The sequence below is a fragment of the Dromaius novaehollandiae genome, chromosome 10 (assembly GCF_036370855.1).
Source record: "Dromaius novaehollandiae isolate bDroNov1 chromosome 10, bDroNov1.hap1, whole genome shotgun sequence".
Taxonomy (NCBI): domain Eukaryota; kingdom Metazoa; phylum Chordata; class Aves; order Casuariiformes; family Dromaiidae; genus Dromaius; species Dromaius novaehollandiae.
This window is the reverse complement of record NC_088107.1, coordinates 4,720,529-4,743,352: the sequence shown is the minus strand read 5'-3', so window position 1 is coordinate 4,743,352 and position 22,824 is coordinate 4,720,529. Positions and strand designations below refer to the sequence as shown.

The 22,824-nt window shown below is 50.7% G+C and overlaps 1 long non-coding RNA gene across 1 annotated transcript; it reads left to right on the top strand.

Moving 5' to 3' along the window:
• Positions 1 to 12,534: 12,534 nt before the first annotated feature.
• LOC135329422 (uncharacterized) lies at positions 12,535 to 14,397 on the top strand. Its single transcript, XR_010390924.1, has 2 exons — positions 12,535 to 12,678; positions 13,294 to 14,397. It is a non-coding gene; the product is annotated as an uncharacterized LOC135329422 (long non-coding RNA).
• Positions 14,398 to 22,824: the final 8,427 nt, after the last annotated feature.

The window sequence follows — 22,824 nt, the reverse complement described above, 5'->3', positions numbered from 1 at the left end:
AGCTGAAACGTTCTCATGAACTCCCACTTCCCTGGTTAAAAGATCATCAGTCCAAGATCACCTTTTTTTCCTAGGCTTAAAAGGAAGAATTCACTTCTCAGTCTCCTTTTTTCATGGCACAGTTATTTATTATGCAATAATTTTAAACATTACTGAATCCCCCCAAACTTCTAATGTAAATCATTTAAGAAAAACTCTCTCCTGGAAAGGTAAGTGATTTTGCTTGGAAAAGTACTTTCTGCTAAGTGGTCTTACATTTAAAAAGTACATTAGATGATAATATTATACCAAAATCTATCATAGGTGAAGGAAAACACTTAAGCACATTTTTAAGACCATCACTGTGCAGGATGTGTCCCTGAAGCTGAGCCCATGTTTAAGTGCATTCCTAAAGAAGAGGCTTCTCAGTTAGGTCTGACATATCTTTATCTTTGCACCTGAGGATTTGCATTGTTTGCTACAGTAAGTGTAGGAAAAAATATATATATATATTATCTCCAGGCAAAATCAGATGTGGGTTAAGGCATGAGATTCCCACTCCTTACTGATATCTGGTGAGACCTGATTTTTCAGGAGAACGTCCATCATCGTAGGGCAGGATCTTATCAGACACTGCTCTTCTCAGAAGAGTTGAGGATAGATTAGTAAACTCAAGATCAAGGATGAGGATGTTTGGCTGCTTTCTCCACTTTCCAGACCCAGAGAGAAATAACAGCGATGAGGCTACGTTGCTAGCTCTCCTCTGGATGGTGGCACCTTCTGATGTGACCAAGTCTTAAGGACCTCAGGAAGAAACCTAGAATTTCTGCTTTCTGGAGGGTGTCGTTGCTCTTGAAGAGCAAGAGGAGAACTAGACCTGCATATTCACTTCACTCCTGGATCACTTTCCCTGGACCCCATGTGTTAAACTTGGCATTTAAACCTTGAAGCCTCGTGGCGTCATTTCACACCCGTTTCCCCCACGGATCACGGCACAAGCCACACCGGCTGTAGCGATGATACAGTAGTTTTATCACATGTACTGTAATATTGTCCCTTGTAAAACATAACACTCTTGAGTAGGCATAGTAAACCACAGACAATCAAGATCTTAAAGGGTAATATGTTTTTATGTGTTTAGTAGCTTATGGCGCTATATAACTCCAGAGCCCAAATGCAGCAGTGGCCTCTCCAAATCATGCTATTAATATCATATAATGAGCAGCGCGGCTGCTCTCACGTTCTGGCCCACCAGAGGCTGGTTTCCAGCGCTCCTCCTCCCTAGTAAAACGTTACCTCCTCACCGTGCAGGTGCTTGGCTTTCGCTGGGCATCGCTGCTCTGGATTGTAGCGGCGTTGTCCCAATTGAAGGGGCGTTTTCCCGCATTGATGCTGGGGTAACCAGAGGTGGGAATTTGGCCTTTTGCTGCCTGTTTTCTGAACCCAAGGAGAGAGCTCCTAGGAGATGGCTTGTGTGTGTTCACACGAGGGAGAATAAAACAAGGATTGAAGTTGTTTTGCGATTCCTGGTCCCTGCTGAGCATGGAAATGGGTGATGCTCCTCTTGGCTCCGGCACTCAGCAGCTCCGCAGCGCCTGGGCTTTGGGAGCTGAGGCTCCAGGGAGCAGCACGCATCCCAGCCTTCCCACCTGCTCTCGGAGAAGAGCTTGAAATTAAGCTTAAAGCTTAGCCTTTGGGCTTCACTTCCCTCTGCCTCGGCCGGAGCAGCCTCCTGCCGCTGAACGAGCCTCGGCAGCCACCTGCATTTCTGTGCACCCCAAAATCTTCTCCGAGACTCCAAGTGCGAGTGCTGCAGAAGGGCTGACACACACAAAAGTACAAATTACTGGAGGAGGTTTTCAAGCTCACATAATGGAGCACAGGACCAAGCTCTTGGCTTGAGTTGCTCGTGCCATTTTACGGAGCGCTACTGTACTTATGAAAACTGGATTTTCAATGACTTTTTTTTTCCTGGAAGGACAACTGAGCACGGAGCACTGGGACTGCAATTCGTTCCCTATTTGCCATCGACAAGAGGTGTGTGAACGGCGGCAGAAAACAACAGTCGCAGTGTTTGCACGATGCATTGCCACTTCAAAAAATTTGGTTTCTGGTGATAAGCTGCACATATGCAAGGATAACGCAAATTAAGTCTGTGATACACCAAATGCCATCACATTTTCAACTGAGAACATCTTGCTCAGTAGATCTCTTTGGTTTGGGGTTTCTGATGCCCTAAAACGGCTCTCAGGCAGCAAACACGTCGCAACACCTGGCGACGGGCTCGGGACAGACAGGGCTGGGACAGACCAGCTTCTGCCCCCATTACTGATATTTTGCTCCCTCCTCCAGTAATTAGAGCTCAGATAACACTGGTGTTCCCACTCTTATGGGAAAATGAATAGCAGACTGCTGGTATTTCAGATAGCCGCTAATTGTATAATATTCATATGACAAATGCTATTAGTTTTAGAAATCTTCCAGATAAACTTACATAAATTTTTCACTACATGAAAACCATGAAACCCTCATCCATATTGATTAGGGCTTCACTGCTGTAATGCCAGAGTCCTGAATAGCCCAAAGGTAGCCAGGCTGGCTCTAAATAAAAAGGAGACACTCCAGCTACATTGCTCCACTCTTTCGGCCTTTTTTTCTTTTTAACCATGTTGTTTCTCACCAGTATTTAACAGCGAAAAAATTACCTTCGTATCAGGACTTACTTTCATAGGACACATTGTCTAACAGGTTAATATTTTACAGATATTATCTGAATAGCATTTGAATGTCAGTGATTAGAAAAGGAGAAGAAAATACATACAGGTCTTTTGTAGCTATCTGGCAAACATCTCGTACGCACTTTCCAAACAGAGGGGCTGTAACAGGAGCCTTCAAAGCCTTTGCAACCTCAGGAAACTCACGGAATTGCATCCCCTGATGAGACTTTGCTGGCTGCAGGTGAAGTGCAAGAGAAGCATATACGGGGCTGGACCTCCAAGCTGACCTATGGGGCCTGGGGAAGGAAGGCAAAACCGTCTCCAAGCACATGTATATAGGCCACCGCTGCCCACCGGGCAGGTCCTAGCCAGACCCCATCAACCTGGGCCTTCTCTAGGCATCCCGCTGCTGCTACTCTTATTTCCACCCCCTTCTCCACCTGGCTGGGCTTTCCCCACCACCGCCACGTCCCCTCCTTGTCTTCACAAACCCCTCCTGCGTGCTGCTAATGGGGGGAGATCCCCGGCTGGCATAAACTACCATTGAACTCACCTGTCTCATGATCTCCCTGGGTATTTCTTTGTAAAAACTTAATCATGCCTTCCATTGTTATAACAGCTCTGTATATTAAAGCTAAAAGCCAGATGTTAGGATCATTCTTCATTTTTTCCTTGAAGACTGTAGCAAATATTCCTTTCTTCCAGTCCTCCTCTGCCTCCTCAGCGCTCCCATGACTCACCCAAACAATTGTTTAAAGGGTCAATTTATTTTCAAATGAGGTGAGGCTGAGGTTTTGATCCAAACCTCTTCTTCTGCAAAAGGAAGTGACACGCAGACTGTGAAGCACCAACTGGTTTGGTAGGAAACCTACTTAAGAAGGCATATTTTTTTTTAACAATAAAAAGGTGAAACTATATGTTTTAGTAACCGGAATGTTGGCTATTGGGGCAAATAAGTACCTATCAATGTACAAAACCCCCAAAACATACAGATCTGGACCCTCTACCCACAACTGTTAGAGAATCGCTTTCGCACACGTTCTGCAGTGCTTTGTGTAACCTGAGTTCTCCCCTTTCCTTTCATTCTCTCCCTTTGTGCAATCCAGATTTGTAAATCATTCCAGGAAACTTTTTATTAGCTTGCAAGAGCCCTCGGAGACAACAGCCTGCAATTTCCACTGGTCTGAGTCAGACCCAGTCGTATCAGCTGAGAAATATCAATGAACTTTTCATGTCATTTTTCTTCTGGTGGACACAGAAAGCCCAGGTGACTTCTGCTTGGTACAAGTTCTGCTTCCCTATCTCGAAGGGGAAGGGTTTGCCCATCCTCATAACCCAGCTGAATTCACACTGCATGATTTCATTAAGCCTCTGTAAATTCCCCTTATGGTTTAAAAAGCACAAAGTGTTTTTCTGTCGTTGACTACAGCTGCCTAGCCTAACGCAGCTGCGTTTCAGTGGAAGTGAAATGATTCCTTTATACTACAGCTATTTTGCCAAGAGCATATGGTGTGAGGTGGATAAAAAGGACAGATAGTCCATACAGACCTCACCTACCCTACCTGAACCCTCCTCAGCAACACTTTGATGTCTCTCCACTGAGCTGGCTCTGCCTTGCCCACCGCCTCCTCCTTGCTCTGGCTTCCCATGACCCGAACACCCTTGGCATCACCCAGACTGCTCCAATATCAGATATTCTGCTCCATTTCCATGGGCCTTGTGCTTCATTTCAGCTGGGCTTCAGCAGAGCCCCATTTCCACCCTGAGAGCAAGAAATTCCTTGCTGTGTCCTGGCTGGAGGAGAAGCGGTGATGAAGGTGGCCGTGCTCACCTCTTGGCCACTGCCACAGCACGATGAGCTGCCAGCTCACGGACCCCCATGGGAGTTCGCTGTCGATGTCGGGAAGGAAAGATCGCATGGCCACGTGGAGAGTCCACCAAGACTTTTGCCCATCAGAGCACCAGGCTGGAGGATGGATTTTCCCTCTCCCTGGAGTGTGGCCTGGGCAGTGACTCCAAGGTGTCAGGGCAGCCTTTTCACAGTGGCCTCAGGTCACATTTATGGCAGCCCTTATTGGAGAAAATTCACTAATGCAGCCCAAACTCTTCCGTAACCAAAGCGCTGCTTCCCAAGAAAGACAGACGCTGTTTCTCTTTGGTTTTCATCCCTTTTCACTGTGTGCTTCTGATGAGCTGACTGACATTCAGAGAAGCCGCAGGAGAACTTTACCTAGGACCTTCCTACTAAATATTGCCGTGGTGGTAGGAGGGTGCCAACGCAAGGGAGGCATTTTGAGGAGCCTTGTAAACAGTTTCCTTGGTACTGCCTAATTAAAACATGACACTGTCTGGTGGGATCTGCTCTGAGGAATGTGCGTATCCTTGATTAACTTTTCCAGAGCCAGCGTGATAGACTGTAAGCAGCCAAGATCAGGAGATCATCTGCGAAAGGAGTGGGATACACTTTTTTGCTTCGAATCTCTTTTCCTGGAGGCTCTTTTACAGATGAGTAGAAAAGCAGTTGCTTAGCTTGATGTTATGGAAGCATAACCAAGGGGTCAGCTTCTTTCATTAAAAACTTGTCATTCATCCCCTGTCTACAGGGTTGCTCATGTGGAAAGCACTGTGGTCCGAGCAACCACCTTCAGAGCAGCATTTCAAAGACCTGGGGTTTTCTTCTAAGGTTGTTCCTGACCTGTTTGGTAACCTGGGTCACATCTTCCGTCCTTGTTTGTCTTCTCTAAATCTGATTTTCCTGGTCTTGGGGCTGTTGCATGTACACCTCTCCATGCCAGAGCCAAGGCACATCGACACGCCGCTGCAGCTCAAACCACTGCCGTAGTACAATCACAGGATAAAACACCTAAGGACATTTCAAGACTGTATTGCCTAAGTATTACTTGAAGCATCCTTCTCTCAGCATTGCCATGAATTCTTCCATTCACCTTGTTTACCTTCAGCATAAATCTGTGCTTTTCTGCTTTCTTCTGTTCCTTTATTCACCTAATATTTTGCATTTGCTTAAGTCAGAACACCTTATTCCCCAGATACTGTTACACATGGCTATGGTGGAGCCATCAGGTGGATATATTCGGAGCTGTGGTCAGTGGCTTGATACCTGAACGTGGAAATTATGCAGCCACCAGCTATAATATCCATGAATATGGCAGTGCTTTGTTCTTGGATATTCTAAGGGCATCTATTTGACCAAAAGTCCCAATTTCTTCCTTGTCAGAGTTCCCAGGAATTTCCTGAAAGTCTTTCCTAGGCTAAGTATTAAGAACATAAAAGTTGGTACTTGGGGCTGGATAGGGGGATTTCTGGAGGTAGGATAAATCCTGAAAAAGGAAAGAAAGCTTTCACATTCCTCAACAGAGAACCAAGGACACTAGATGATTTTTCCTGGACAGCAGTGTAGGCTCAGACCCTACGCAGGATATACGAGAGGTGCCACTACCACTGCCTAGCCATTTATTGTGCATACTAATTAGACTTACTGGTATTGCTATTTGGTTATTTAATGGCTGTAGCATCCCTTGTGATAATTTTGCTGTACTTGCTTAACAATCTTGAATTAATTACCCGGTTTTGGATTGAATATTGCTCTTTCAAATAAAAAGACCATAGGTTAAAGAGAGCTGTCTGAACAAATTCAGGGGTTCCTGGGGTTTTGCAGTCTGTTTGCTGGGCTCGGGAGGAGAAGCATTTCCAAGCTCTGAATTCGAAACGTGGGTCGGGAAGAGCGCGGCAGCACTGGGCGTGCAAAACATGAGAAGCGGCGTCCTGACGAGGCTGCCGAGAGCTATCTTCCCCCCAAATCCTGGATGACGTAATCTGGGCAACGCAGAGTCTTTCCCTACCATGATTTATATATTTTTGCTCAGTAATGACAGCTGAACTGTTGCTGCGTGCTTTTAAAGCGACCAGAATATGGTTTAAAAAATAGAAAATCGGAAAGCAAACTAAACATCGAGCAGCCTCGACACCGCGGACCCGACTGCGAGCTCGTGCGACGCAACGCTGTCCAGCCGCGAGCGAAGCAGCTCCAAAAAAACCTGTCCTTTTATCAACGAGCAGCTCCAGATCGGGATTTTCAGACTTGATGCGGGTGAGTCCACCTGCCAATTTTTGTGGCTTTCACCATCCTATTTTCAAACGTTTTTCTCTCGCTCTCCTCACCCCGGCGGGGCAAACCCACAGGCACAGCCGAAGGAAACTACCTCGCCGACCGCGCAGTGGAAACAGCGAAACCCAACACTCTCCCCGCAGAGGGCTATCGAATGAACCGCGGAAACAACCTGGGAGGAAACGGAGAAAAGCGTTTTTCTAATCTCTTTCGGTCTCAGTAATCTTAGACGCTTCTGACCACAGCAAAAAATCCCACAGACAGGCAATTTTAAGAAGCTTCTAACAAAGCGACGGCGGCGTTGCTCCTGCGTGACCCCCGCGGCAGATGGAGCCGAACCGGGCTCGTCCCCTCGTCCCGCGGAGCTTTCCTTGGCAAAACGAGCGTTGTTTGCTCACTCGCTCTGAAACGATTTCTTTATATCGGTGTCGGCTGAGTCACGAGCCAGGAACTGCGTCTCATGCGGACCATATGCAGGGAGCCGCAACGATCTGACTCAGAGATGTAAATCGGCGTCTTTCAGAGGAACTGGGCTGTTTATCGACACTTTAGTCTGTCCGAGGGTTTTTGCTGGCGCGTGGGCGGGAAAAATCCTGTGGTAACGTTAGGGACACCGGCGTCGGAAGAAATCAAGTTCTTCCTCGGGGCTGCCGATGGCCGGCGTCGCCCTCGGAGAGGCCACCGCCGAGGTGGGCACCTCGGGTACGCGCCCCGCGCGCTGCCCCACGGCCTCCGGCACCGCCAGCTCGCCCACGCCACCCACCCCAGGGTGGCCCTGGCCCTGGCCTCGCCGCCCCGCCCGCCTCGGGGTGCCGGCCGGTCCCGCCCCGCCGGTTTTGGGTGGGGAACGGGCGGAGCAGGCGCCTGCGGGGCCCCGTCGGGGCGCGGCGCGGCCCCTCGCTGCGGGCGCCCCGCTCCGCGCCGCGCCGCGCTCCACTCCGGGTTTTCGGGCGCCGCATATTTTGCCCATGACATATGGGCCGTCTCGGGTCGCCGGCAAGAGCTGGGGTGGATTTCGCGCCCGGGAAACCTGGATCCTCATTGAAAACCCCTCATTCATGCACAGCAAAGAGAAGGGGGGGAAAAACCCCAAACAGCTGCAGTGCCTGCAGGCAGCCTGGGCCGGGCTATAAATAGACACTGTTTATTTTACACCAATTTGCTGCACTACACCACCGAATCGTGAAACAGATTCCTCCGGGTGCACGCTGTTCCATCTTCCGCGACCGCGTTCGCGACAGCGTGCTTCACCTTGCTTCCTTTGTTTTGCTTTGATACCTGTAATTATTGTCTGATAAAATCTTCCAAGCTTGAACACTAAGGCAGGAGGAAATGAAAGGTCTGCTCTGCTAACGACGGCGTGTTAATGGGGATCAGGCGTAAAGAGCTGCTTCCTCGGCGCTATTTTGCGCTGGAGAGCCCCGAGAGGAGACCGCAGGTGGGCATCGTGCTGACAAAGGCTTGCTTAGCGAGAGCTGCGTCTTGTGCAGTGCCTTTCCCAGCCAAAACCGGCCTCACAGTCCGGTGAGGAAACTGCCACAGGCTTCAGCTGGACACCACAGAACTGTAAATTTAAAATAATTAAAAATGGACTTGGGGAGAAAAGAAATTCCAGAAGAAAAAAGGTGTTTCGAAAGCCTTCTGCTGTGTTCCTGGGAGCTGCTCTGACAGGGCGGCTGAAGCGGCCGCCTCGCGTTGCCCAAGGTTTGGGACGGGCTGTTGCAAACGCCGCAGGAACCTCTGCAAGACCTGCTCGGGGCCGGCCGGTTGCTTCACGCCCAGACGCTGCCGATGGGTTTTGCACAACCGCCCGGTTTTGTGCCCTGTTTGCTGCTGTGGCACGCGCTGCATGTGCGCCGCGGCTCCCAGGAGCGCTTGCTCGGGAGCTGCCCGGAGCCTTCCCAGAGCCCGGAGCCTTCCCAGAGCCCGGAGCACGCCGCACATCACAGCGGTGGTTCTGCTCTTCCCAGTGCAACACCAGCAGCTGTATACTGGGATGGGGCACAAACCAGTGCAGGGCCTGCCATAAGCTGGGATAATTTCAGGACCGTTGCAGTTGCTTTTCCTCCTCTCCGGCCCCCTAAAGCCGAGCGAACCCCACTACGGCGAGAGCCGGCCACAGCGGGACCCGGCCCCGCTCGAGCACCTCCTTCCTCGGAGACATTAATCTCTGTTTAGCTAAGCAGGGAATATACCGCTCAAAAATTAAATGCTGCAGTCCTAAAAAGTGATAGAAGTATTACCTAGTACAGCTGATAAGGAAATTGCATGGGCAGTTATCTCTGCTTCCATCATACCTAGCTCTTCAGATGCACTTCTGATAACTCATTTCTGTTTTGTTTTCTTGCTTGCAAAAAAAAGGTAACAGAACTGTGTTATTTCCATATTAAGAAACGTTGCTCCATACTAAATTAAGCATTTTTATTATATTGTTGAAATATAAGCAGTACCTATTTCTGTCCAAAAAGTATCGTATGTGCAAGTATGGAAAATGCTCTCATGGAAAGGGGATGGTAGGACTATGCTGCTGCTTGCAGGGTTCGACTTCTTCTTTGGAAGAGTTTGACCATTTTCAATATAAACATTTGTCTGTCCGCTTCATGAAGAATCATTAAAGAGTTTCTAACCGGTTCCTTAATAACTAATTTAATCTCTTCCTTTTCAAATGAAATTATTTTTGAGCACAGATGTAACATAAAAATGATCTGCCGCCGACATCAGTTGTCACAGCTAACCCCCTGCGCAAGGATACCTGTCTGCTGTCCACAAAACGGCATCGCTAATTCTCGTTTTCTGCCTAACAGAACATTTTGGTGGTGTCTTTGTTACCACTGTTAAAAGAATGTGTTTTTCCAACGCAGGATTTTTTTAAGGGACGAGTCAATAAGCGGAATTAAACTGATTATATTTGCCAATAGGCTTCTGCAGGGTCTTGGTGAAAATGGTCCCGAGCGCTTTAAAACCTCTGCGATTTCCCTCACAGCAACCCAACCAGTAAAAGCAGAAGTTTCTCCAAGAATCTTTAATTCCCTCCACCTTGTAGCTTCTTTCATTTTTCAAACCGCAGAGCTCCGCGCAGGCACCGGCTCCGGGTTCCCAGGAGTTCCCAGGAGCTGGTTGCAGGATCGGCAGCATCGGCTTCAGCTGCGATTTTGCCTTGGAGTTTTTGGTGGCAAATCCGCTTGCTCAGACGAAACTAGAATAAAATTATACTTTTCTTTAGACCATAAAAAGGTGCTTCAGGCAAAATTTTCCCATCGCAGTTTTGTTTACATAATAGCATATATCACTTAGGCTTGTGCCAAAATGGGAAATAATAATAACATTCTACATTACATTTTTTTAAAATGAAAAAATGCAAATGAAAGTGTAAAAATATAGACTTCTAATTGACACAATTTGCAAGTAAACTAGTAACTTCTTACTCTGAAATGCATTTTTTCCCACTGGGTCTTGTGTTTCCTGATTGCAGCCGCGGCCAGGGTCAGAAGCACTGAAATTCAGCGAGAAAGGACAATTCTTGGAGCTCTCCAAGCCCATATTTTCTGCCTCAGGCTGGGACGGCTCCGAGGAAGGTCAGCACTGTATCAGGACTTCTGGTTCTTCACCCCGCAGCCGGCTCTTTGCCGGCGGACCCACCGCCGCTCAATAATCATATCGAGCTATATTTGTGGCACTCATTCGTATCTCACAGGCTATAATAACCGCAGCAAAAATTAGCCGAGGGTCTGTCTGAGGTTAAATGTTTCCGTGAGATAATAATTTCTGTTTATAACAAGGAAAAAAAAACCCCAAAGCACGCTATTTTTAAAAGCTGATTTCGACCCCGTAGCCAAAACATCGGTTCACGGCAGGCCGTCAGCGACGGGGGACGATGCTCCGCGCCGGGGCCGCGGGAGAGGGCGATGCTGGCCGGTGCTGCCGGGCACGGGGCACGTTTCCCGCGCGCTGCTTCACTCCTAAAACTCAGCATCACCATGAAGGCGAAGACACAGCTTGCGGCTCGTGTTTGCTGCCCTAAAATAAATGCAGCTTCCAGGATTACAGAGCCGGGTATGCGAAAGAGCGCTCAAAATGCGCTTCTCTGCTTTTGCACTGGTGCACGAGGTTTCTGCTGCCCTAAATCGAGCAGCTATGGGGAACTGAGAGCTTTCCACCGCAGATCCTGGGTTTTGTTTGTGAGCCCTGGTCCGAAGTCTTTTTTCAATGAGAAAACAGCGAAACGACTTGCTTTTGTTTCTTTGGGGACACCGAACATTGTGCTGGCTAAAAAGTGCCTTTTGGCCCCCTTTGCCTGTGGAAGGGGACGGCGACCGCGTTACCAAGCAGCTATGAGAAAACACTCTGAATTATTTTGAATCTTGAGTTTATGGAAAGCACGTCATTTAGCCAAGCTGGCCGAGTAAAATCCAGATACGACGAGGGGGGCTGATGCCCGGCGCTGCGGCCGAAGCTCCCGTCCCGCGGGATGGCACATGTAACACCGCCGAGTCCCCTGCCGCAGGTGACGTCTGCTCGGGCACCAGGCTCGAATTAATGCTCTAAAGGGAAAAACGTAGATCAATGTGGGTGGGAACCCCAGGAAAACGCGTATCCTCCCGTTGCGTGAGACCCTCCGATGCCGATGGCGGGAGCCCCGCGGGGGCAGCTCAGCCCAGCCGCCTCTGTATTGGTTTTCTGGGTGTATTTGCGCCGCAGCGGAGGTCCAGCACCCAAAGGAGAGCTCACGGTGGCAGGTCCCCGCGGCGCCTGGCCGGGTGGAAAGCTCGGCTGCCAGGGAGAAAGAAAGTCCCCGGCGGTTTCCTCCATGCAAGGACTCCCAGTTTGCACATAACCGATCATTTTAGCTAGGAGGGTGCTTGGAGGAGAGAGCCAGCAGGAGAGCGGGAATGGAGACTAGATTTTAACTCTGTTTTGCAACCCCAGGAAATTTCTGAAAGAGTTACCAGAGCATCTGAAAATATTTGTAATACTTTGGAACAACTAAATTTAGCCAAGCTGCAGACAGGCCTCCCTCTCCGGTACAGCCAGAGTCGCTATGGCAACAGGCTACAATTATTTATCGCCATGGTGATGCGCTGTAGGGGTTTAAAGGCAGCATCTATTTTTGTTGGCGCTGCCCTTGCCGCCCGGGGAGGCGGGTGCCGCCGGGGCTGATGTGAAGGGCTGAGGTTCGGCAGCCCGGGGCGGGCGGTGGGTTTTGCAGGACGACCGAGAACCTATGGGAATTATTGATCCTCCTATGGCGGGAGCCGGGCGACAGGGTCCATCCTGGCCGCCGGCTCCTTTCCGCTCGCTCCTTCTTCTCGCTCAGGTCTCCAGAGTCCCACTCATCGCCATCGGTCTGGAAGCGGTTTCCAAAACTGCGGCTTCTCCCACATTCCCGCGCGGGTTTCCCGCTCCCAGGTTGCAAACCAGGCAGGTTTGCTTTGCTTACGTCGATCCAACACACGTTCCCATCCCCTTCACACAAATAGGGCCGCAGCCGCAGGAGGAGGAGGAGCAGGGAGGAAGAGCAGTGAAAGCTCCAGAAGCAAGCGCAGGGGCTGTAATTAATGCGGTAATTGCAGCATTTGCCTGGAGTGTCTGCAAATATTACCTCCATTTCCAGGTGCACTTTGGACTACGTATCTTATCACGAGCCACGCTGTCGAACAGAAAACACACGCACGCCACCGGAGCGTAACGAGCATCAGGCCAGCTGAAACGCAAACCCGCTAAATTAATTTGGAGTTGTGTGCCGACGGATGCCGGCACGATAATTTAATGAAGCCCTGCAAATAAACGTGCGCTGGTGGAGCCGGCGGGATTACAGGATACACGTTGAATTTATCGGGCGTCTGTTAAGCCGCCCAGGTGAGCTGTCGTACGGCTGCTGCCAGGTCTGCGCGGCAGCAGCACGCCGAAGGGGTGGAAGGCCTCTGAGCACGGCGCTGCTCGCCGCGCGGCCCGGAGCGCTTTGCCGTCCCTCCCTGCCCCGTGCCGAGGGGACGGGGACGACCAGCTGGGCAAGGTCTGCCTGGCGACCGGTGGGGATCTTCCCGTTCCCAAAGCTGCTTGTGATGGAAAGCATTTGGGTTTTTATGTTCCTAAATGCCATTAGAAAACACTGTTCGTGAAGATACCTAAGCAACAGGTGATAATTCACGTTAAATACTGTATAAGAGCGTATTTGGTGAACGGCGAAGGAGCAAAGCCAGGTTTCCTGTGGGGTTATGAGCTACATCGTCTGCGGCGTTGGCTCTTTTCCTCTGTGTCCTCCAAACCTCCTTCCCTCTCGCCCTCACCTGCCACGGCTCTACCCACCGGCGGGCCAGGACGTGCTGGCTCAGAGCTGCGGCCGGGCTGGTGGACCGTCGGGCCCGCTGCCGGCAGGGCAGGTGACTGGGGTGTCAGCTCTTCACACAGCCGCTGATGTGCTAAAACTCGTAGAAATTTAGTATCTTCACATCTCTTCTCCTCCATCCACAGCGATTCTGAAGTTCGGGAATTACTGTGGGACGTGATGGTGGACGGGCAGACACACCTTCTGCGCGCGACCGCAGGAAGAAGCAAGCGCCAGCAAACCAGCAGATTGAGCGGCTGGACGTGTGATGGTCAGTCCTGGCCCCGTGTATGAGTGCGTATATGTGCGTATCCTTCTCGCATCTCTTTAACAACCCCGTTAGACGTGATAAGTGCTGGAGCTTGAACTTCAAGGCAAGCCGGCAGCGAGCGCTTCCGCCTGGCAGGCGATAAGAGCCAGCAGGGAGGTTTGGAGATGACGTGGGTTTTTCCGTGTAGCCTGTTTGTGCCCAGGACTTCGGTGAGGTCATGTCGGAGATAAATCGATTTGTTCTGCCGTCACAGCCGGCTTCGGCTTTCGTCGCACCTGCGATAAGAGCGGTGGGTCCGCGTCTCCCGCCCTGGGTACAACGCCACTGCCACCGCCGCTGTGACCGGCAGCAGCCGGAGCAGGGTTAGACTTTGGGCTTCGAAGTGTCCTTGTGCCAACGGCTTTATCACCGGGGCCAGACGAGCGCGTTGAAAGAAAGGAAGCGTTTCCGATTCACCGGCCTTCCCCCCGCCAGCGTGTCTGCGTGTTTGCCGTTGCCCTTTATTATTATTGTAGCTCCAGTGATTACACACGTGGGGCCCTTTTGGCTTTGAGGTTCTTCTGCTTTGTTGGCGTCTCGGGCCATTACTGAAAAGGTCGTTTAAAAACAAAAATCCCTTGTCGAGTGGGTTCAGCTGCTCGCAGCCCTGGTATCAAGGCGTAATTATTCATCGCGAATGCATCGGAGAGTGGGCGGCAAAGGGTTAAGAGCGAGCGCTGGGGAAGGGAAAGATCGTATCATTAAATAAAAATGCGACCACCCATGATTACAAGTGCTGCAGTCCTCCTTTTAACAAGCACACCCCGTACTTCCATTAACCCGGGCCCGCTTGAATAGCCGCCTGTCCGGCCGGGCGGTCGCGGTTCTGCGGAAGCTGTCCCCAACGACAAAGACGGGGCCACCTACCACGAACTTTCCTCCGCGACTTTATTCTCCGGCAGTGCTCAAGTGTAAATAAACGTGTTTACTCCCATCAGGACGGTAATGATAATGAAGCCTTATTTGTTTCGCCACAATGGCGGAGTAATTGGCGCGGGGCTGAAGGGGAGCGAGGGGGAGCGCGGGCGCAGCTTCGCGCTCTGGTTGCTCGTGGCCAGAGCGGCCGCGGTCGGCGTTTGCCCGCTCCCCGCCGCGCTGCACCGCGCGGCACCCCGGGGTGGGCTCCGAGCACGCGGCCCCCCCAGCGGCGGCCCCCCGGGGAGCCGGGGCGGCGGGAGCGGTGACTCAGTGCCGGGGTGGGGAGCGAGCCGGGAGCTGGTCGGGCCCGTGAGTCACTCCCGAAAATGTGCGGAACAGCACAACCTGATGCTCCATGAGTTATTTTCCGTTCAGGCTGGTATCTCTGAAACATTAATGAATCACAGCAAAGACGGCGAGAGAAAAGAGGGGGAAGGGGAATCGGAGCTGGGAAGGAGAGAGGCTGTCGTCCGGGGCGCACCGCCGAGGAGCAGGCGCAGAGCAGCGAGCCCGGAGCTGCAAGGGGAAGGGGCGGCTCCGAGACCGGGGGCAGAGAGCAGGCGGATGAAATGACGGTGTCCTTTCGAGGTGCCTCAAGGTGACTTCGGGTCGTGCTGTGAAAGACTGGACACTTCACCCTCTCCCTCTCGGTGTTCGTGCCCCGTCTCTCCCTCGCCTGGGGACCGGGGTTTGCGCAGCCTTGCAGGCAACGACCTGACCCAGAGGGAAACAGATCCTCTCATTTTTTGCATGGTTTCTTTGCAGTTGATCATGCCCAACTGAAGAAAGCCCATCCAGGAAAAGATTTGCTTTAAATGTTAAAACAAATGGTCTGAAGTTGGCTCTTGCGACTGTTGCTGGAACTAAGACTAGAGATGGGGCAACACAGTCCTGGTTCTCTGCACCCATAACAAGGCAGGCGATGCTTGTGTTTATTATTTGGAACTTCCTGGAAAGCCACGTTTAATTAAAAAAAAAGTCATTAAAAAAAAACAGAATTGAAGGAAAATGCCAGCCCCGATAAAACGCTTGTTGGCAGGCTCCACGGGAAGCCTAGCCAGCAGCTAGGTCTCTTCTCCCACGGTGGGAGCGGCCAAGGTAGCCGGCTGCCCGAGCAGAGCTTGCAGGGGAGGCATCTTATGGGGTCTCGCCCGCGCTGAGGCGGGTGGAGGGGTTGGGGACGGGGAACCCGGACACAGCCGTGCACGCAGAGGCACCCGCCAAGCTCCGCAGCGATGCTCAAGCGCAAGCCCGCACGGGCTGCCCTTGCAGCTCGGCGGCAGCCATGAATTTGCTGTTGATGGAGAAGGGCGTAACGGTGCTGAGCGTGACGGACGTCTGTCTGTTCTGCAACTACTTAGTTTGTCTCAGCAAATCCAGCCCTTCCTATGGAGGCTTTGCTCTTTGACTAAACCTGCCCGCTGGTTGCTAGCACCAGGCATTTGGAGGCAGAGTACGTCCATTTGTGTTGGGCGTTTGCCGAGCGCAAGTGCAGGGCACTGGGGGAAATGTTTTTATCCCGAGATCCATGTGCACCTGCTTGCAGACCTGGCCTTCACATGGCTGCACGTGCACACAGCTCCGTGTGTGCCCAGGGGAGCGTCCAGGGACTCGCAAGGTAGGTACCACTGCTGGGGACTTCAGGGCTGGCGGGGGGACAGCGGCGGATCCCCACTTCGCCCTGGTTGCCCAGTGCTGTGAGCGCAGGAGACGCCCTGCCTGTTCCAGGTGTGTTCCTTGGCTGACGGCAGTCGCAGAAGTTTTGGTGAGACTCCTCCTTGGTGTCAGCGCGACCTTCTGCAGCGTGGAAGCGGTGGCAGAAGAGCTCTCCAAGAGGCTGTGACGAGCAGACCCGTCCCCGTTATCCCGGCTCCCACCACGCACAGCCAACAAGCGCAGCCAGGACTCCAGGGCAAAGCAAAAACCGTCAGTCCGAGGTAACGGCACTTTGCTCGTCTCTAGCACCTTCTTCAAGGTCCACGAAGTGCTTCTCAGACATCAATGAGCCCAGGCTCCGCAGCCATCCTGCGGGAAGTGGGTTGGCGGGTGAAACGCAGCGGCTGTTTCGCAGCGCGCAGCAACGCCGCACCGGCTCACAACCTCTCCAAACGGTTTCCATGGGGACCGCGGAGCAGCCGCCCCGCTGCCCCACCGAGGGCAGGCCCGGCCCAGCCCACCGCACGCGGGGGAGCGCGAAGGGGTGCGAGGAGCCCTCGCTGGGGAAAGGCTGAGGAAGGCGAGCTGCCTCTGCCCAGCGATGCCTACAAGTCACATCGCTGAGTCCTCCTGCACCGGCACCTGCTCTGACTCCCCTGAGAAACGATGGTTCCTGAGAAGCTTCTTAATTTGTATGACCAGGGAAGTCCAGGCCCGGCTGAGGAGCTGTGGGTGGGAGCTGCTGGCTTAGCTTGAAAATCACCCTCGTGCTGCAAAACTCCCAGCCCTGCTCTTACACAAAGCGACGTGGCATCCTCAACGACCTCGCTTTCTCAGCGCGGCTGCGACAGCACCGCATGAACGTCGTGCCCCACACCGCGCGTCCTCTCGCTCAGGAACAACAACAGCCACCGCGAAATCTCTGGCACCACTTCAAACGCTTCTGCAAGGACTTTTGCCCAGACCTGCCTGCTCCTGACCTTGCCTAGCAGGGAAAACCTGACAGGAACCATGCCAAGGGCAAGTTCAGGAATCAAAGGCCCTCCGAAAGCCACCTTTGTTGCATGATTAAGGATGCAAATGTTCTCAGTCTGCATCTACATCCAAAAATTACAATGTCTTTGTGGATCTTCCCTCTCCAGCCATTTATCCAAAGCCGACTGTTCATGTCCTCACATCGTCTGCAAGTAGGACCGAGCGCTGGTTTCCGAGGGTCCAGCTCCGCATCCTTTGTAACCCAAAGCTGCAGCCTTCGTCAGCCAGGCTGAGGTTTAGTCTGCCGGGATGAAGTACGTTGTCAGCTCCGGTGCTATAAAAGAGATCCTAGAGCAGAAATCCGGCGGTCATAATTTGGCTTTTAACGTAGCAATGCACCCCAGCACTGTTTCAGAGATACTGATACAGGTGAAGTGAGGACCAGGCAAATTTCATATGGCACCTTAATCTTAATATAGAAGAAAATGTTTCCAGAACAAAAGCTGAAAGTTGAACTTAGACTCTGAAACCTGGAAAGACAAAATAATTGCACCTATTAATGCCTTTGAGCAACAGAACTCCTCACTCCAGTATGGTTAAACTTTAGTTCCTGACTCAGTTTTGTTTCATCTGCTGAACTGGAACTATATCTAAAACAGAAAATCCAGCCTGCTTGTCTTTCCATTACTAAACCAGAGCTAAATATGATGAGCAGCACTAAGTAAATGAAAAGGCCAGATAGATTATTAGACATGAGTATAACACACATAATGAGCACCGAGATCAATAAAAATTGCACAATACAATTTAACTGTGGGGCTCTATTATAGATTATTGAGTTATTTGTATCTTGGAATTAATTGCCACTAATAAAACAATGACTATCTTGAAGATGTTCCTGTTGTTATCTTTAAAGGCTTATAGCAGGACAAATGGCTGAGATTCTCGATTTATTAAAACAACCCCACTCAAGGATTTTTAAGCTTGTCCTTAATGAGAATCCTAAGGTTGTCCTAAATGAGAATCCTAAGGTTAAAAGTCAATTTGCTGGAATAAGAGATTAAACTCACCTCCCTTAGCTTACCATCAAAATTGGTAAGGGCATGGGAGAAGGAAAATTAAGATATCTCCCTCAAATCTAATTGCTTGAGCTTTATACAGGTCTGAGATAAAACTGAGGTAGGTCTGAGATGCTCGGTCCAGCCACTGCTCCTTATCATGCTCACAATAACTGTATGGCTTGGAAAATGCATTTCTTTCTACATGAAGAAACGTAGAACATGACTTCCCTGTGAAAACAACGGCTACGCTCCCAGCCAGGGCGATACGAAGGGCTGGAGGGGATGTGGATGATCTGGGGGAGAAGATGCTTCATCAACGTGGCGGGTGAGAACACCCGTTTTGAAGGTTTAGCCTGAGCTCACTTAGCGACTGCACCCCTCGCTGGTAGGCTGCCCGTCCTCAGGGACAGTCTGCCGGGCCCTCTCGCATGCCAGAAATGCTTTTCTCCCTAAAAAACACTCGTGGCAGATGTTAAGCTCTGGCTAGAAGACAGTGGGCTGCAGACAAGCGGGGAAATAAGCCTAATATCAGAGGTGATGTATCAGTACAGGAGCAGCACAGCCGGCTGTGGAGATGCCCCGTTAACGGCCGCCAGTTGCTGATGTTTCTCTGATTATTTAGGGCCTGATTAAACTTCTGTTGCAAAAGCTCCTGGCAGTTTCCTTTATGAATTCTTGCAAACACTCAGTTTTGCAACCGTTAAAAATGTGATCAACAGCCGCTCAGGTGCGTTTTCCATAGCTGAAAATGTCCCGGCTGCCTGGCTGACCAGGCAGGCTGCCCCGCAGGGCGCGGGTTTCCCGGGCCCCGGGCGGGGAGGGCACTGCCGTATGTTGGTGTGACCCCAGATCTCTCTGGGACGGAGCCATCGGACCCCGCACGCTGTCCCTCCCGCAGCCGTCTGCACCTCTCTGCCTCCAGCACCCTGGCGCGGAGCATCGTGTGGGCAGACGCTCGCCGTTTCGGGGTGCTCCTTGTTCTCTGTGAAAACCTAAGCCCGTGTCGGCCTTGCCTGTGCAGTGCAAACCCTGTTTGGAAGCAGGTAAGCATCCCTTTTTGTCAGTGCCTTTCTTTTTTCTTTTTTTTTTTCCAGATGGCTCCTCTCTCCAGGCAAGGAATGCCCATAATCCATGCTAAAACTGGGGGGAAAAGAAAGAAAACACCCAAATCACGTAGGACAGAATCTATAGCAGACTTTAATGCCCATCTCCAGAATAAAAGCATCTTAAGCTAGTCAAGGAAGCTGTCCCATTAAACCAAAACCCAGCAACAGGCACGTGGTTGCTCAGACGTGGTCCTGCATCCCGGATTCTCAGCAGATACAGACGGGGCTGGGCAGAAACGGTACCTGCCTCTCCGCCAGCGCCGCGCTCAGCAACCAGGAGGAAAAATCGCACGGTAAAGAGCTAAATGAAAACCTCTAGCAACGCTCTGCGATGACCGCATGGAAGACTCATCCTTGTGCGGTGGCCTTTTGGCACGAACCTGGGAGCGTGGTGTGAAATGTTGCACGCTGCAGTGAAACATTCCTCCTTGCCTCCTCCCTCCTCTTTAGGCTGCTACCAGTGAAAACAGGATATTTAAGTAGCTGTAACACAGCTGTTTATATCCTAAAGTGTTTTTTTCCAGTTGGGAATGGAGACTGTAGCCTCAGCATCAAAGATAACTTTGTAACAGCCTTTTAGTGGAAATAACCCTGATTTACAAGAAAGTTCTACTGCGAAGCTAAGATGTAAAATAAAAGCGGTAGATAGTATTCATAATGCACTATAAATGTTGCTTCCATACAAGGCTCTTTTAACTTCTAAAAGCTGCAATTTCAGGTTGTAAATCATGGGGAAAATCTTCGACCCATTGAAGTCAACGTGAGTAATTTCCTTACCGGTGTTCTGAATAACATTGCAGCTTATGAAAGCCTAGCAGACTTTTTGATCTAATTTCTTTTTCATCATTTATTCTATTTGATTCCTTTCTGTACATTGCAGTTGGACAGTGCCAGCAGATTAGTGTCTTTTCTGCTCCAAGTTAATTTAACCGTATAATTTCTGCACCCGAGAACAGAGAAAACAACTACACTTCCTTTCAATTTCTGAAAACAAGCAAAATGAACTAAGCCGCTCTTATCCCTAAACCAAGCCTAGTGATGCTAATTCTCTAAGTCTTCCCCATTTCTTTGCTAAAGCAGCCAAAACTGGGGTCTAAACTATCTCACATTGGTCCTTGAATGCAATGAAATACTGAAATTCAGAGGGAAATCTCTCAGCATAGAATCAAAACCAGAAAGAATAGAATAACCGGCCCAGGGACATATATATAAACACTGTGAGAGCTGTGCACGCTAAGATCCAAATCCAGCTTGCGGGTGGTTATAAACCTGCTCCATGACATCGATCTGATACTCGTTTTCTTTATTTCCTGCCCTGAACAGTCATGCGGCGTCGCTGCGTATCGAGAGCAGCTGCGATGTCCTGATCGGGGCATGAAGGGTATGTCGGGACCACTGAAGCTGCTTCACGGAAAGGTTTTAAGTCTTAACGAATTAACGTCTGGAAAGGGTGCGTCAGATTTTGGGCAGCATGCCCCGCAGAAACCATCTTCTGACAGTCAGCGAAGATCTGCCCAAGCAGCCGGCAGATCTTACCTTTCTTCTCCGTGAGCTCACAAAGTTTGTGGGAACATTACCCACTTGTTAAAACCTTATTTTTCCTCCAAATCTTCGTAGCCTCATTCTCTGCTGTCCAGAGAAAAGAAATACAAATACTGCGGATGGAGTTAGTTATCACGACAACCACCACCACCACCATTTCAGGCTTATTTTATCACCAGTCTTTGTCCCTTCCCTCTCTGCTTACATCCAAGTCCAAGAGCAGAGGCATTATATTAGAAAATAATTAGATTTTGTTTTAATTCAGTTAGCACAGGAAGGAACCCAGAAGTCATGCAACGCTATCAATTACAGAGTAGAGGCCTCACATGTCCAAGCACACGTGTCACACGCTAAACTTCCTTTGAACCGCCGAAGCAATGCGTTCTTATCATTTCTGCAGCACGCTGCAGCCTGAGCCTCGCGCTGGAAAACAAGGAAATACTCCAGTCTGTTTTGGTTCTCCAGGGTTTGCAGCCTGGGTCGGAGGAGGAAGGAGAAGTCACGCAAAGGGCTGGCGTCGAGCTCTTCTGGGTAAAACGCACCATCTAGAGGTGGACACCACTTCTGCAAGCGCTCCTCAAGGAAAGCGGCCTCGGCACAAGCGGTTAAACAGGTCCCGGAGGCGACAAAAGCCTCTGCAGAGAGACGAAAGCACCTCGCTCAGCACCGAAGGTTGTGTTCTTCGAAATGAGCAATTCGGAGGGTGTTTCTAAAAAAAGGACTCCTGTAGCAAGCCAAATAAGGTTCCTGTTTTCATAGACCTTTTGAGAAGAAAACCAGGTTACTGCTCACGCTTGCGGCAGCCAAAGGCCGCAGAAGGTGTGTGCTGGCCCTCGGGGGGTCACGGCGGGTACCCAGAGCATCAGGGCCTCTGCAGACGCTCTCCTGTTTTCAGTTTAGGGGTTTGTAAAGGTTTATCCAAAGAGGTGCCAATACACCAGTGTGGCATAGATGAGCTTGCTTATTTTAGGCATCTCTCGCAGAAGAAATTCATAAACTGCCTGAGTTCAGTGAAATACGCGTGGGAAGCCAGGGCTCCAGCAAAGAGAGCGATGCCCAGCTCCCGCCAGCACGAGGTGGGCGTCCTGCTGCGGGAACGCCGAGGGCTGGGTGGCCCTTGACGTGCCGGGACCCCGGTGACGCCTGCCTGCGGTCCCCACGCTGCGGGGATGGAGGGAGCTGCAAAGCATCCCCCTCCCCGGCCTGGAAGCGGCAGGAGGATCCAGCCCAGGTGGAAACACCCCCTCCACCGGTGACAATTTAGCCCGTTTTCGAGGGTTCTCGAACTTTATGGAGTTCAGCAAACGGGATGCAGAGCAATGCCAGGTGCAAAGACGAAGCATGTCCCATCATGGACTCGGCAGGCCCTCCACCGGCTTTCGCTGCAGGCCCAGGCCTCACTGCCCGTACCGGCATCTCTTCGGAGGCAGTCACCAAAAATCTCCAAAAAGAGCGCCTGAAACACCAGGAGAAACGCAACAGCTTGCCCGATTTTAGTGCAATTCTCTACGCTGAAGAAAAATGAGATGTTGATTTATAATACTTTTGCCCTTCATGACTGAATAGGTTCTCGTACATATCTGTTATTTATTGAAATAGTAAATAATTGATGTTTGCTTTACTATCACTATTATAAATGCAGGGAAGCCATAAAAGCCAGCAAGTGGAGATGGAGAATATCGCACTTTACCCCCCGTCCCACCCAGATGCGTGGGGGGGATATTCCTGCAGTGATCTGGCTGCAGGAATTGTCTGTAAATAAACATGTACTTTGAAACTCACGTGTAAAAAGAAACTCCAGCGTCTTGCACCATTTTAATGAATGATACATTTTCTTGGTGTCAATCCATCTTGGCAGCATCAGAATCAGATCATCTCCCCAGTGACAGCTTTATCTTTCAAGCTTCACAGCCGAGATAGCATGCAGAACAGGCTGTGCTGAAACAAGATTAAGAGTTACCAGGGCGACACTTTATAATTTGTAGGATCCTGACAATGAACCTCCCAAAAGCCCGTGACCTTCGCTGGAGCTGAAGAGACCACGGAGACATGATGTGCCTCTGCTATCAGAGAAGTGAAAGTGAAATTGCGAATCCCCCGGCCCTTTCC